Below are 13,857 nucleotides of genomic sequence, written 5' to 3' on the forward strand. Positions count from 1 at the left end.
TCCAGCACCAGGAATGCTGTAATTCCTACAACTCCTACCTGCAGAGATCTCTTTGTCTCTCCATGTCACCCTCTTAGACAAGACCTAAAAGAATGGCATGCCAGTCTTCACTGACATGACCACTGCTGCTCCCTGAAAAGTACTCCTGCATTCACCGTCCTCAGAAAAAGGGATAGAGGCCAACCCTAAGGTAACTGTGATTTCTTCTTACTTCTGCCCTAAGAGTGAGTAGAGCATCAAGTCTTCCTTGGGTCTCCAGGCTGCCAGTATGCCCTATAGACTTTGGCCTTTCCAGCCTCCATAACAGAATAAGCCATTTACTTAAAGTCAGTCTCTCTCTGTCTCTCTGTCTCTTTCTCTCTGTCTCCCTTTTCCAGCCTATCTTGCGGTTGGAGGAAGAGGTGGCCATGTCACACTGTTGTAGCCATTGAGATGTCTCTTCCCTGATGAAACAAGAGAGAGCCAAAGGAGGATTTCACCCTTTCCCCTTTTCTCTTCAAGTACCATCTTGATGCCTAGAATACTGTAGCAGGATGGCACGCATCTTGCAACAAATAAACACTGGGTCTAAAAGCCCGTAGACTGGAGATGGAGAATGAGAAGGATCAACACGATCTCTGAGCTTCCTGACATTTTTGAGCTGTGACCCCACACCTTGAAGAACCTATATCTGGATTAATTGTTATAGGAGATAATACATATCCAACCAATCAGATTTTCAGTTGCTTACAGGGGAGTGCATTCTCATCTATTGAAAAGAAAGCAATGATATGCGTGCAATGAAAATATACCACCAAGTACCTCCAAGTTCCGTCTTGCTTGAAGCTAAAGAAAGAGAGCTACCTGCAGGCTCTGTTGTTTGCTAGTAAATCTGGCCACTCTTCTTGGTGCCCCCCATCCCCTCTTGACTCCCGATGGAAAGACACAGTAGACAACTTAGTAGATACTTCAGTTTCAAATACTCTTTAACGCAGACACTTCTACCTGGCAGAAAAGAAGGGCTACATTATCATTTGTACCTCCTGACATCCCTGCTGGGATTTAAACATTGGAAAGAAAGGGAAGGTGTAGCAAAATACCAAACAATCACACGAATAATTATGAGGAGGACAGTATTACCAGCTCCTAAGTTGCAAAGATTCCTGATGTACAGAAGGTGCTTAAGAGTTTATCATCACCACGGATCACGGGGAATCTGGTTTTGCTAGGACACCTAAAACTAATATGACACTGTATGTTAACTAACTAGAATTTAAATTAAAACTCTTTCTAAAAAGGGACCCCTGGGTGCCAGAGTCAGTTGAGCATCCGACTCTTGGTTTCAGCCCAGGTCGTGGTCTTGGGCTCGTGAGACAGTCCTGCATCAGGCTCTGTGCTCAGCAGCGTCTGCTTGAGTTTCTCTCTCCCTCTCCCTCTGCCCCTCCTGCTCGTGTTCTTTCTCTAAAACAAATAATCTTTAAAAAAAAAAAAATACTAAGGCTAGAAGAAGAAAAAAAACAACAACGACAAAAAAACCTACTGAGTTTGTCAAATTATCTTGAATTCTATTTTATTGCATTTGTCATACTATGAATTAAAGAGGAAACATAAAAAATAAGATTTCCAACACCAAAGACAAAAAGCACAGGTCTCCTCAATGCAAAGTACAATGAACCAGATGAGATTCACCTAATGTAGAGGAAGTAGCATATACTTAGCCCCAATCTGCCCTGTATTGGATGCAAACCAGTTACCAGCATCTTTAATTTTGTATGAAAAGAAAACAATTAAATAATACATACCAGATACCAGAAGTAGATTGTCAAATATTGAGGCTACAAGGTTAGAATAAATCATGATTTTATGTTTTTTTTAACACCCTGGCAAATAAACCCTGCCACCCACCCACTCATAATTAATAAATCTATTGTTCTGTCTCTGTACACAGAACCTCATGCACATTTTTGTAAATACATCACGTCTTAAGATGGAACCTGCTTCTATTTTGCACTGTGCTCATCAAAACCTTTCATACAAGAATATATCATCTCATTAGCCTCTTCCAAATATTTGCAATTAAACTAAGTTGCACTGAGATATTTACTTTTAGAAAACAGACCACTAAAGAAAGACACACGGTCTCTCAGTCACTTCTCTTGCTTCCCTAATAAACAGAGCTTCTATGTGTACAAAAATAGGATATCTGTCCCCAGTAAGCAACTAATGGGGCCCCCATGAGTCAGGGTCTCGCCTTAGCAGTGTTTCCCTCCTAACAATCCCCTAGGAGAATTACACGCAGAGACCAAGCTCTGATTGATTATAGACCAGTGATTGGGACACTACCACTCTTTCCCTGTTATTTACTAATAACCGCCCTCGGCCTTGCACATGGCCATAAATTCAGCTTATTAGAGAAATTCTTGAGAGCACCAACCTGAGCTGGTCTTTCCCGTCCCTCACCCAAGAGATGGGCCATCCATCCACAGGCTGTTTGCAGTTTTGCTCTCTGCCTCCACACACTTCTCTTCACTTGCAAGGGTCAAAACACCCTTTGGATTTTAGAGTCCGCTTCCCATATACATCCCCTTCTGAATGACAATGATCTCAGAATACGTGTTTTGCTTAACTTTAATCCCTTCAGACCAGTTGCCTCCTTACTGGTCTCTTCCGGGGCCCATGACACCCTTCTCCCTCTTTCAACAGCAGCTCTGGATAAAATTCTCTTCAGCAAGACTGTTTCAAAAGCGCCTTCCATCCAAATTCTACATTCAACCCTTTAGACAGCATCAGTCCTAAATTTTTTATAAATATTTATTTATATAAATATTAATACATATGGCCTTGATGATAAAACTTGAAGTGACTTTAAGAGATTATTTTAAAGAAACTGACAAAATAATGATAAAAGGCAACATTAGTTTGACGATTTTAATAAAAGACTCATGATTTTACCATAAACTCATGACTTTGTGAAAACTGTAAACAATTTTTTACCTTTTTCCTTCAGGTTTGGAAAAGTGGAAAAGGACAAGAGGCGTATCAGTTCCATAGTTTGTAGGAAAAAAAACTCCTGACCAAAAGCATCGTTAGATATTAAAATTAGTTACCGAACGAGATGGCACAAGTTCCTAGTCTTGAGTGGATGAAATTTCAAAATGAATTCTCATTTGTCTGGAAGGAAGCAGGGGAAGTTGTTAATGACCTCTGTAAGTCTAATTTATCCAATATTATTGTGCCCAAGTTGTGTACAAGTTTTCTTTCTTTTGAAAATTTGAAACATGGGGCAGAAAGCACAAAAATTGAATGCAAATGTAAACGACTTCAGGAAAATATATCTCTTGGTAAAATGCTGTAAGAAACTCACATAATCCTCTTTGCATGTCACTGGTGATTTCTGTTTGAGATTAATTCTGGTTATACATCCATTAGGAATGGTACCGTTTATTTAGGGCAATGATAAAAAATTAACAACCACTTCTCATTTCATTAGAGGAAAAGAATCAGTTAAACATTTTAACGTACATGATTGCAAAGACTGAGAAACAAATTAATGAAATAGTCCCTTGTCGTCCATTTGGAAGTATATTCTTTTGTTGGAGATCTATTTTTTTCACTTAATGAAACAACCAATGAAGATTCAGAGATGCTTATATCAAAGAGCAGCAATTTGGGATTAAGGAAGAATTCTGTGTTAATATGCAGAAAGAGTAGGAAAAAATCAGAGAACAATTTATAGGTAAAAACTTCAGAATGAAGAGAAATTGGAGGAATGAGAACTTGCTACATTGCAGGCAATCTCTCTCTTAATCATGATTCATATTCCAAAGGCTCATTTTGAAATCACTTGTTTAGAATTTAGGGCACACATTCCCAACAATCAGAGAGTCTATAGGTTAGAAAGAGCCTCAAAGATCATTTAGGTCAAGCACTGCTTGGGGATTTAATCACCTCTTACATCACCCCTGCCAAGCAAATAATGCAGTAAATGGCAATTAAGTCTCCAGATTACATTACACAATTGTGTTTATATCATAAATCACCCTGACGTGTGCAATAAACACATAGTGGTGCTGCATCTTCCCAAACCGTACCATAATGTTCCTGTGGGAGAAAATGGGATCGGATCGTACTTCCAATTTGGAGAGCCACCTACACAGACACATCTCCTACATCCCCGGGACTCAGTGACATTCTCTGTCTCCATCCCATGCGCAGGTACCCGAGGGTTGAGAACAAGAGGCTGGAGCAGGCTGTGAGGAGCAGGTCAGGATTTACATTGTAGGGGAGAGAAGAATGGGCTAACGGTTAGGGGAGGGGTGAGGAAGAGACTGGAGACAATGCACTGGTGAGAGTTGTAACTTCTGCGTCTCCCTTGGCCTTGCCTGCCTTCTACCTAGTACTGCCCTGAGAAGCAAGTCTCCTCTACACAAGGTGAAAATCCTGAGTATTCATTCAGTTGAGTTCATTCCTTTATTTGTTCACTTGTTTTTTTAAATTTTATTTCTATTTTGCACTCTATCTCTACCACTCTACAGCTCTTGGCGTTCACCAGTGAGCCAAATGCCCCTGGAGCGCAAATGCCACCTATTGTGTGTTTCTGGATACCCAATGCCCATTGGTCACTGGCTCACAGATTGGGCTAAAATGGTAAGTGCTTATTAAATTAAGTGAAAAGAAAGAGATTAAAAAGAGGAGAAATAACAGAGGTCTTAGTGGCAGCAGAATGGGATTCTCTCTCCTCACTTTAACCTTGCAACCATTAGCCAGAGCTAGGAGGTAAGGGAAGGAAATGGGAGCAAGCAGTAGAAAAAATGAGAGGTGACAGTTGAAGAAGTGTTCTCCTCCCTTTTCTCTCTCCTTCCTACTATTCCGCCTCTTTGCCAACCCTCCTAGATACCTCCTCCAACCAGGACAAAGTGCTTGAAGAGAAGGAATCTGGAGTCATAAGGATATGATTTCATGAGACAACAGGTCTGAAGGGTTACGAAAGATAGCAGGAGAGAAGTTCCTGGAAGAAACAAAAGAAAATACTTATTTGTTTTGTGACATAAATGGTCAGTGCTCAGTAAATATCCACGCTTCCCAACCCCATACATTTGAGTGGTGTCATGTGACTAATTCTCATCAGTGGAACATGAAAAGAAACAATATGGTAGTTCCTGTGTGAGAAAGGAAGAGTGGGTGTTCCTTTTCAGAGATTGCTCTTTTCCCCCATGACACCTACCTTAGAGGTTATTTTCTCTAGGAAGCATTCCTACAAGATGGAAGAGCTGTCAGACACAAACTGGACCTTATAGGGGGATAAATAAGAATTTTGTATACAAAGCCACTGCAGGTCAGGGACTTATTTGTTACCACAGCATAGCGTAGCATAACCTACCTGATACACCTTATTTCACCTGTCTGGGACAGCATTAATCAAAAAGGAAGTTTGCTAGCCATGCTTATAGGTCAAAGGCCATCAGACTTAGACATTCATATCTCATCCACAGTTTCTAATTCAACTTTAAAACCATCTCAAAGTCAACACTTCCTATTTCCACCTGTCACTTAATTAGAAGATGTAACATTTTTGAAGAATTGCTTACGTGATATTCAAACAATATATTCTTCTAGATATTCCTAAATTCACCCCTGAATGAAACTATACCAGAAGAGCTTATGCTTACTTTACGGGCCACCTTGTAGAATAATTCTGTGCTTATCCCAAGGCCACTAGATCAAGGGAGGCTACAAAAGACACACAGGAAATTCACTACAGTACGCACTGTACAGATATTGTAAGGAGTATCGCTCATTATAGTTCACAGCATCCTCTGTATAAGAATCCTCTCAATAATTTCCTTTCTTGTCTTAATATTAGTAATAGTTGTTCCTCTCCTGTAAAATAGAACAATAGAAGTACATATTCCATCAGGTTCTTGTTGCAAGGATTAAGTTATGTAGTGCATTTTAAAAAGCTTAAAATGATGCCTGGAAGAGAGTAAGCATGAAATATATTTTTGCTACTATTAAGAATTTTTTAAAATTTTAATTGGACTGTAAATTGTGTTAATCCTCAATATGTTTTCTGACAGATAAGAGCCCAAACTGGAGCCTTCTGACAGCAAGTCTATCATATGTCTCCAAGCTGATTTTGTACCCAGTTTCTCTCTCACACTTTTTCAATGTATGTAAATTTGATGCATTTCATATATTCCTTTAAGCTGGATTGAATTCTTTTCCTTTAAGCTGTGAAAACTATAAATAAACAAAAATCAACAGACTAAACCCTAGACCCTTTACTTGCCATTTATTAACATTTTGGAAGGAAAAATAAAACAATAATGAAAAGCCTATACATATAAGTAGAATTTTCTCCATTATAGCATTTTCTTTATTTCCAAATAGTATAAAAGATGTAAATCTTAACTCCTAGGCTTGGAAGACCACAGAAGCTCCAACGAGGTTTAGTAAACTTGTTTAACTTTGACATCTCAATTACAACTTTATTTTTTTTTAATATTTTATTTATTTATTTGTGAGAGAGAGCACACAGAGCGGGGAGATTGGGAGAGCAAGAGGGAGAAGCGGACTCCCTGCTGAGCAGGAAGCCCAGTGCGGGGCTGGATCCCAAGACCTTGAGATAATGACCTGAGCCTAAGGCAGACACTTAATCTACTGAGCCACCCAGGTGCCCCACAATTAAAATTTTAAAAAGGGGATATCCCTATCTTCAAATCTTCAAAATATTCATGCCAATGACTGAAAGCCCACTCTGTTCATAGGCCTGAGACATGTAAAGACTCTTTGGATAAAAGCTTTAGAGATGGTTGACAATTTCTGAACAAATCCTTAAGAACCATCTTGAGATAATATATTTATAGAAACAGTGAACTTAAAATATGAAATTGTCTGGGGCACTTGGGTGGCTCAGTCAGTTAAGCGTCTGCCTTCGGCTCAGGTCTTGATCCCAGGGTCCTGGGCTCCAGCCCTTGCATCAGGCTCCCTGCTCAGTGGGCAGCCAGCTTCTCTCTCTCCCTCTGCCTCTTCCCCAGCTTGTGCTCTCTCTCTCTTACTCACTCTCAAACAAATAAAATCTTTTAAAAAATAAAATAAAACATGAAATTGTTTGAAAAATCTGGGCTGTGTGGTCGTCATGCTAACAGACTTAAAACATCATTTCCCCTAAACTCAAAGCAAATTAATTCTTTTCAGTTCAATAAATATTTTCTGTCTTTTGTCTCTTGATCATTGTGCTAGTCTCTGGAGACCCAGAGTTAAATAAAGTGTGGATCAAATCCTTAAAGTTTCTATAACTGGGGAAGAACCACTTAAATAATTACTCTATATTACTAAACAACTCGTTATTGCTTTGAACACAAGTAGTCATTTATACATTTATTTATTTGCTTACCTGTTTACTTTCTGCTCCCTCACTGGGGGCAAAGGCCATGACTATTCTGTGTATCGTGAGTTCAGTTTTTGTACAGAAGCACCTCACATGTTTTCTAAATAGTAATGTAGTCATATGTAAAATTAATAGAAATCAATAGTTTTCATGTACACAAGCAACACTTAGAAGATATAATGGAAAAGTTCCATTTCAAATGGACCAATAATAATTCTGAAAAGGATAAAATACCTAGGAATAAATCTAACAAGGTGTGTGAAAAAATTGGATACATTCCTGACAGAAAAAAATTGAATAAATGGAGGGGCGCCTGGGTGGCACAGCGGTTAAGCGCCTGCCTTCGGCTCAGGGCGTGATCCCAGCGTTATGGGATCGAGTCCCACATCAGGCTCCTCTGCTATGAGCCTGCTTCTTCCTCTCCCACTCCCCCTGCTTGTGTTCCCTCTCTCGCTGGCTGTCTCTATCTCTGTCAAATAAATAAATAAAATCTTAAAAAAAAAAAAATTGAATAAATGGAAAGACATATCAAGTTTGTAAATTAAAATATACATATCAGAAAAAAATTCAATTTTCCCTAAGTTAATTTATAAATTTAACAATCCCAACAAGAATACTAAAAAAAAAAAAAAAGAAAAAAGAAAGAAATTTTGTTCTGAAACTAGATAAGTCTAAAGTTCTTATGGAAAAATAAGCTAATAATAATAACCAGGTAATCTACCAAATAGAAAATCCTTATAAAACCATAAATACATTAAAAAACTTCAATAATTAAAACAGTGTGGTATTGGGACGTATATAATAGACCAAAAAAGAGAAGATGAATTCCAGAGATAGATTTTAACTTCCATGGGAATTTAGTATATGACAAAGGTGGTGCTCAACTCTGTGGTGGGGAACATGAACTTAAATATATAATGCTAGGAAACACTAACTAGCCACCCGGAAAATGTTATTGTATTCATCAATCACACCGTATTCAAAGACAATTTTGAATGAATTTAGAATTCAGGTGTAAAAAATAAAGTCATAACAAGGTTGAAAGGCTGAATTCCTTTAAAGCCACAAAATGAAAGCAGCCTTTATAGCTATGACTCAGAAAAAAGAAGTAAAAAGAAAACCTTAATACGTTCAACCACATAAAATTCATAAACTTTGCATTCAAAACAGCATAAAAACAAACTGGACGGAAATATTTGCAGTTTATATCAGTGTCCAAGAATTACACTTACTAATACATAAAGAGCTCCTGGAAATCTAGAAAAAAAAGAAATAACCAAAGCCTAGGAGAAATATGGACTAGGAACATGGATAGTTCACAAAGAAAATAAATACAAGTTGCCATTAAACATACAAAAATACTCATAATAAAAGGAATTCATATTAAAACTACATTTCTCACTGCAGTGGGCGGAATTCTTTGGAGTCCCCAGGATCTTCAACCCCAAGTGTGAAGCCTTACATTTTCCCTTTCCCTTGAGTGTGGCTAGGACCTATGACTTACTTCTAACCCATAGAACATGGCAGCAGTCTTAGGATGTTACTCCTTTAGTTAGGTTATATCATATGGCAGATGGGATGGATGACACTCTGTGATTATGTTACCTAAAAGAAGACTCCATCTGATCAGGCTTTAGCAAGAGACTCTTCTGCTGGTCTTGAAGAAGCAAGCTGATGTATGTCAACAGTCTGTGGGCAGGGTCACAGGGCTGGGAACCATAGACAGCGTTCAGATGCCTAGAGCTTCAGTTCTGCAACGAAAAGAAACTGACTTCTTCCAACAACCACACGACCTTGGAAGAAGACCTTGAGCCTCAGATAGGACTGCAGTTCCTGCTGACACTCAGCCTGTGAGACCTTGATCAGAGGACCAAGCTAAACCACGCTTGGGCTGCTGATTACAGAAACTGTAAAGTAATAAGTATGTGTTGTGTTAAGACGCTAAGTCTGTGTAATTTATTATACAACAATAGGAAAGTATTGCATTCACCCAGTATGTGGCAAAAATGCAAAAGTGTGCAACACTGTGTTGCTAAGCCATGTCCACAGCCCATTTACACCTTGTCAGTGGGATTCAAGATAGTTCTGTACCTATGGAGGAGTATCTGGTGATGTCTACCACAATTACATTTATACTTGACCTTTGGCCCAGCAATCTCACTTCTGGAAATCTATTCTATACTTGCATCATATAAAATGACACATGTATACAAGCTTTTATTAAAGCAATATTTATTATAAAAAATAATGGAGTCAAATTAAAGGTCTAATATTTGGGAACTAGTTAAATTATCGAGGGTCACCTACTCAGTGGAATATTGTGTATCCCAAAAAAGTGAGGGAATGAGGAAGAACTCTATAAAGTGATATGCAAAAAAACCCTCCAGGATATAATACTAAGTGGGAAAAAAAACAATGTTCAGAACAACATTTATAGTGTGCTACCATTGTGTAAGGAAAATTTATGTATTTGCGTAAAGAAACAAAGTATTTTAAAACGGTTACCTCGAGGGAATGGAGAGAAACCAGTGGGGATAAGCATGGGAGCAAGTCTTCTCCAGGATTATTTTCTTTAATCATTTTTATTTTTGAAACCTATAGATTTATTACCTATTAAAATTTAATTTTTGATTTTCGAATGGGTGGATGTAGAAAAGTGCTGTGTCATAATGGGTATCTATTCATGACGCAGAGGTGACAATGGAGAAGGAGGGAAATACAGAGTAATGTCAGCTTACATGTCTTCCTGGGGACAGACACCGAGCAGGGTTTTGAAAGAAAGATCAAGAGTTAAAACAAACGGACAAGCCTCAGAAGGACATTGCTGATAGTAGGAACTGTGTTCAAAGAGCACAGTGGGATGAAACTGGCAGTATATCCAGGGAACAAAGGAGTCTGGTCTTATTAAACGTAACAGGGGTACAGAGAGCAACCTAGTGAGAAAGGCGGGCAGTGACCAGATCAAGGGGTTCTTGGAAGCTCTTCTAAAGAACTTGTACTTTATATTTTGCATGAAGCTTATGTCTCAAATTTATCATTCTTAAAAGTGATTTTGAGGACCTATCAGAAAAGATCTATATTCTTATTTCCTGTGGCTGTTGTAACATATTGTCACAAACTTGGTGGCTTAAAACAGACATGTATTCCCTCACAGTTGTGGAAGCCAGAAATCTGAGCCAGAAGTCCAAAACCAAGGTGTCAGCAGGCCACATTCCCTCTGGAAGCTCTAGAGGCGATTCCATTCTTTGCCTCTTCCAGCTACTGGTGGTTGCCAGCTTCCTTGGCTATGGCCACTCCAATTTCTACCTTCCTCCGTACATGACACTGTGTGTCTATGTCTTCTCCTCTTCTGTTTTTCGTAAGGACAGTTTTCACTGGATTTAGGCCCCACCTGGATAATCCAGGATGATCTCATCTCAAGACTCTTAACTTAATTACATTTGCAAAAACCCATTTTCCAAAGAAGGTCACATTCACAGGTTCTAGGGAGTAAGATGTGAGTATATCTTTTGGGGGGCCACTATGATCAATGCTAAAGTCAGGAAACTATCGAGAATGTGATTGCAATTAATGAGGGAAGAGATGTTCAACAAGTATTCCACTTTTCTGATTAAAAATTTTCCAGGGCAGAAATCCCATGAGCCATGTTAAGTTTTTCAGAATCCTACTCAACGTCTTCCTTTTTATAATTTAAATCCACCCCATTGCCTTGATTTTTATTAGAGCAACTGAATGTATATTTGCAGCCATTTCTTCCAAGTCTTTTCTTATATAGACGTTATAACCATTGTGTGGTTTTTTATACCATAGGGATAATTCTTGGTCTCCTAATCTGGAGTAGTATAAGGCTTCAGGGGGACTCCTTCTCTGAAAAAGATAGTTAACTGGAGACAGACAGGGGGTGCTACAAAGGATATGTCAGGCAAGAAAGCCTGAGGCATGTAGCATTAAAGTTTCTGGTGATATCTGTGTGGCGGCACACCAATCTTCAGAAAACCTAGGTATGAGAATTTCTAGAATCAGTGGTAGCATATTAAAATAGAATGCAGAAGACCAAAGGAGGGAGCAAATCTTTAAACTTTACATCTGAATCAGGAGGGAGTTCTCCAAATGAAGATGAAAGACAAATCAAAGCTCCCGTCAGCTTCTGCTACAAAAGGTCACTTTCTGCCAGGTTTGGGGCAACAATTAAGCAGGAAAGAGCAATCCTCCAGAACATTTTCTGGTTTCCCTTCTTGTGCTGCTAGCCAAATTTTACTTATTGACCCTTAGTCTAATTAACCAATGCCCCAAATGATCCCTTACTTTCTACTGAGTTAGAGACTTCTCTCTTTCTAACAGTTAAAGCTCTGACTCTAAATCATTCCTGTCCACAAGAACTTCCTGCAATGATAGGATGTTCCATGTCTGCACTATTCAATATGGTGTCCACTAGCCACATGTGGCTAATGACCACTCGAACTGTGCTTGCTGGTGTAAGAGAAGAACTAATTTAATTTTAATTAACTTAAATTGTAATAACCAAATGTAGCTAGTGGCTACCATATTGGACAGTACAACTTTAAACAGTGTTGGACACAGGACCTGGCCCATCTTCCTGTTCAGGCACAGTCATATTTTATCTTGATATCAACCTGAGTCTTGGCCTGTTGTTATACTTACTCCCTGCTATCAGGAAAGCATTGAGCAGGCATAGTAGGACTCATGGCCATTGATTATATTTTAATGGCATAAGTTAGAAAGTTTTTCTCTCTATTTTATTAGTTCAAGGTGTTTTAAGAAAGGACCTAGACATACAAACTAGACGTGTTAAATGCAACTAATGAATCGTTGAACACTACATCAAAAACTAATGATGTACTATATGTTGGCTAACTGAACATAATAATATTAATTAATTAAAAAGTTATCTTAACTCTGGGACTACCTAATAACCACAGCCTCGTGGTGCAATTTTTTTCTTGGATAAACTTGCCTTTTCTCCCCAACCTCTTTTTCTAGACAGATTCACAAAGAATTTAGATCCTGGATTTAATTCCTACTAGGGGATTGCAACATGCATATTTATGTACACCGTCATTGTAAGTATGATGTTGCGAAAGTTTCTTACATTGTTTCCATGTTCCTAACTACCAACTTCTGGATGGAACGAAACTGGCAATTCACTAAAAGGGTGTGCAACATCAAAACAGTATGGTATTGGCACATAAACAGACATATAGATCAATGGAACAGAATAGAGAACTCAGAAATGGACCCTCAATTCTGTGGTCAACTAATCTTCAACAAAGCAGGAAAGAATATCCAATGTAAAAAAGACAATATTTTCAACAAATGGTGTTGAGAAAATTGGACAGTCACATGCAGAAGAATGACACTGGACCACTTTCTTATGCCATACACAAAAATAAACTCAAAATGGATGAAAGACCTAAATGTGAGATAGGAATCCATCAAAATTCTAGAGGAGAACACAGGCAGCAACCTCTTCAACCTCGGCCACAGCAACTTCTGACTAGACATGGCCCCAAAGGCAAGGGCAACAAAGGCAAAAAAAAAAAAAAAAAAAAAAAAAAAAAAAAAAAAAAAATGAGCTATTGGGACTTCACCAAGATAAAAAGCTTTTACACAGAAAAGGAAACAGTCAACAAAACCAAAAGACAACCGACAGAATGGGAGAAAATTTTTGCAAATCTTTTATCAGATAAAGTGTTAGTATCCAAAATTTATAAAGGACTTATCAAACTCAAAACCCAAAGAACAAATAATCCAGTCAAGAAATGGGCAGAAGATGTGAACTGACATTTCTCCAAAGAAGACATAGAAATGGCCAACAGACACATGAAAAAATGTTCAACATCACTCGGCACCAGGGAAATGCAAATCAAAACCACCTTGAGATACCACCTTATGCCAGTTAGAATGGCAAAAATTGACAAGGCAGGAAACAACAAATGTTGGAGAGGATGTGGAGAAAGGGGATCCCTCTTACACTGTTGGTGGGAATGCAAGTTGGTACAGCCACTTTGGAAAACAGTGTGGAGGTCCCTTAAAAAGTTAAAAATTGAACTACCCTATGATCCAGCCATTGCACTACTGGGTATTTACCCCAAAGATACAGACGTAGTGAAGAGAAGGGCCATATGCACCCCAATGTTCATAGAAGCATTGTCCACAATAGCTAAATTGTGGAAGGAGCCAAGATGCCCTTCAACAGATGACTGGATTGAGAAGATGTAGTCCATATATGCGATGGAATATTACTCAGCCATCAGAAAGAACGATTACCCAACATTTGCAGCAACATGGACGGGACTGGAGGAGATTATGTTAAGTGAAATAAGTCAAGCAGAGAAAGACAATTATCATACAGTTTCACTCATGGTGCACTGGGTGTTATATGCAAATAATGAATCATGGAACATTGCATCAAAAACTGGGGATGTACTGTATGGTGACTAATATAACAAAATAAAAATTATAAAAAA

This window comes from Ursus maritimus, unplaced genomic scaffold (genome assembly GCF_017311325.1).
Source record: "Ursus maritimus isolate PB19 unplaced genomic scaffold, ASM1731132v1 scaffold_4, whole genome shotgun sequence".
Taxonomy (NCBI): domain Eukaryota; kingdom Metazoa; phylum Chordata; class Mammalia; order Carnivora; family Ursidae; genus Ursus; species Ursus maritimus.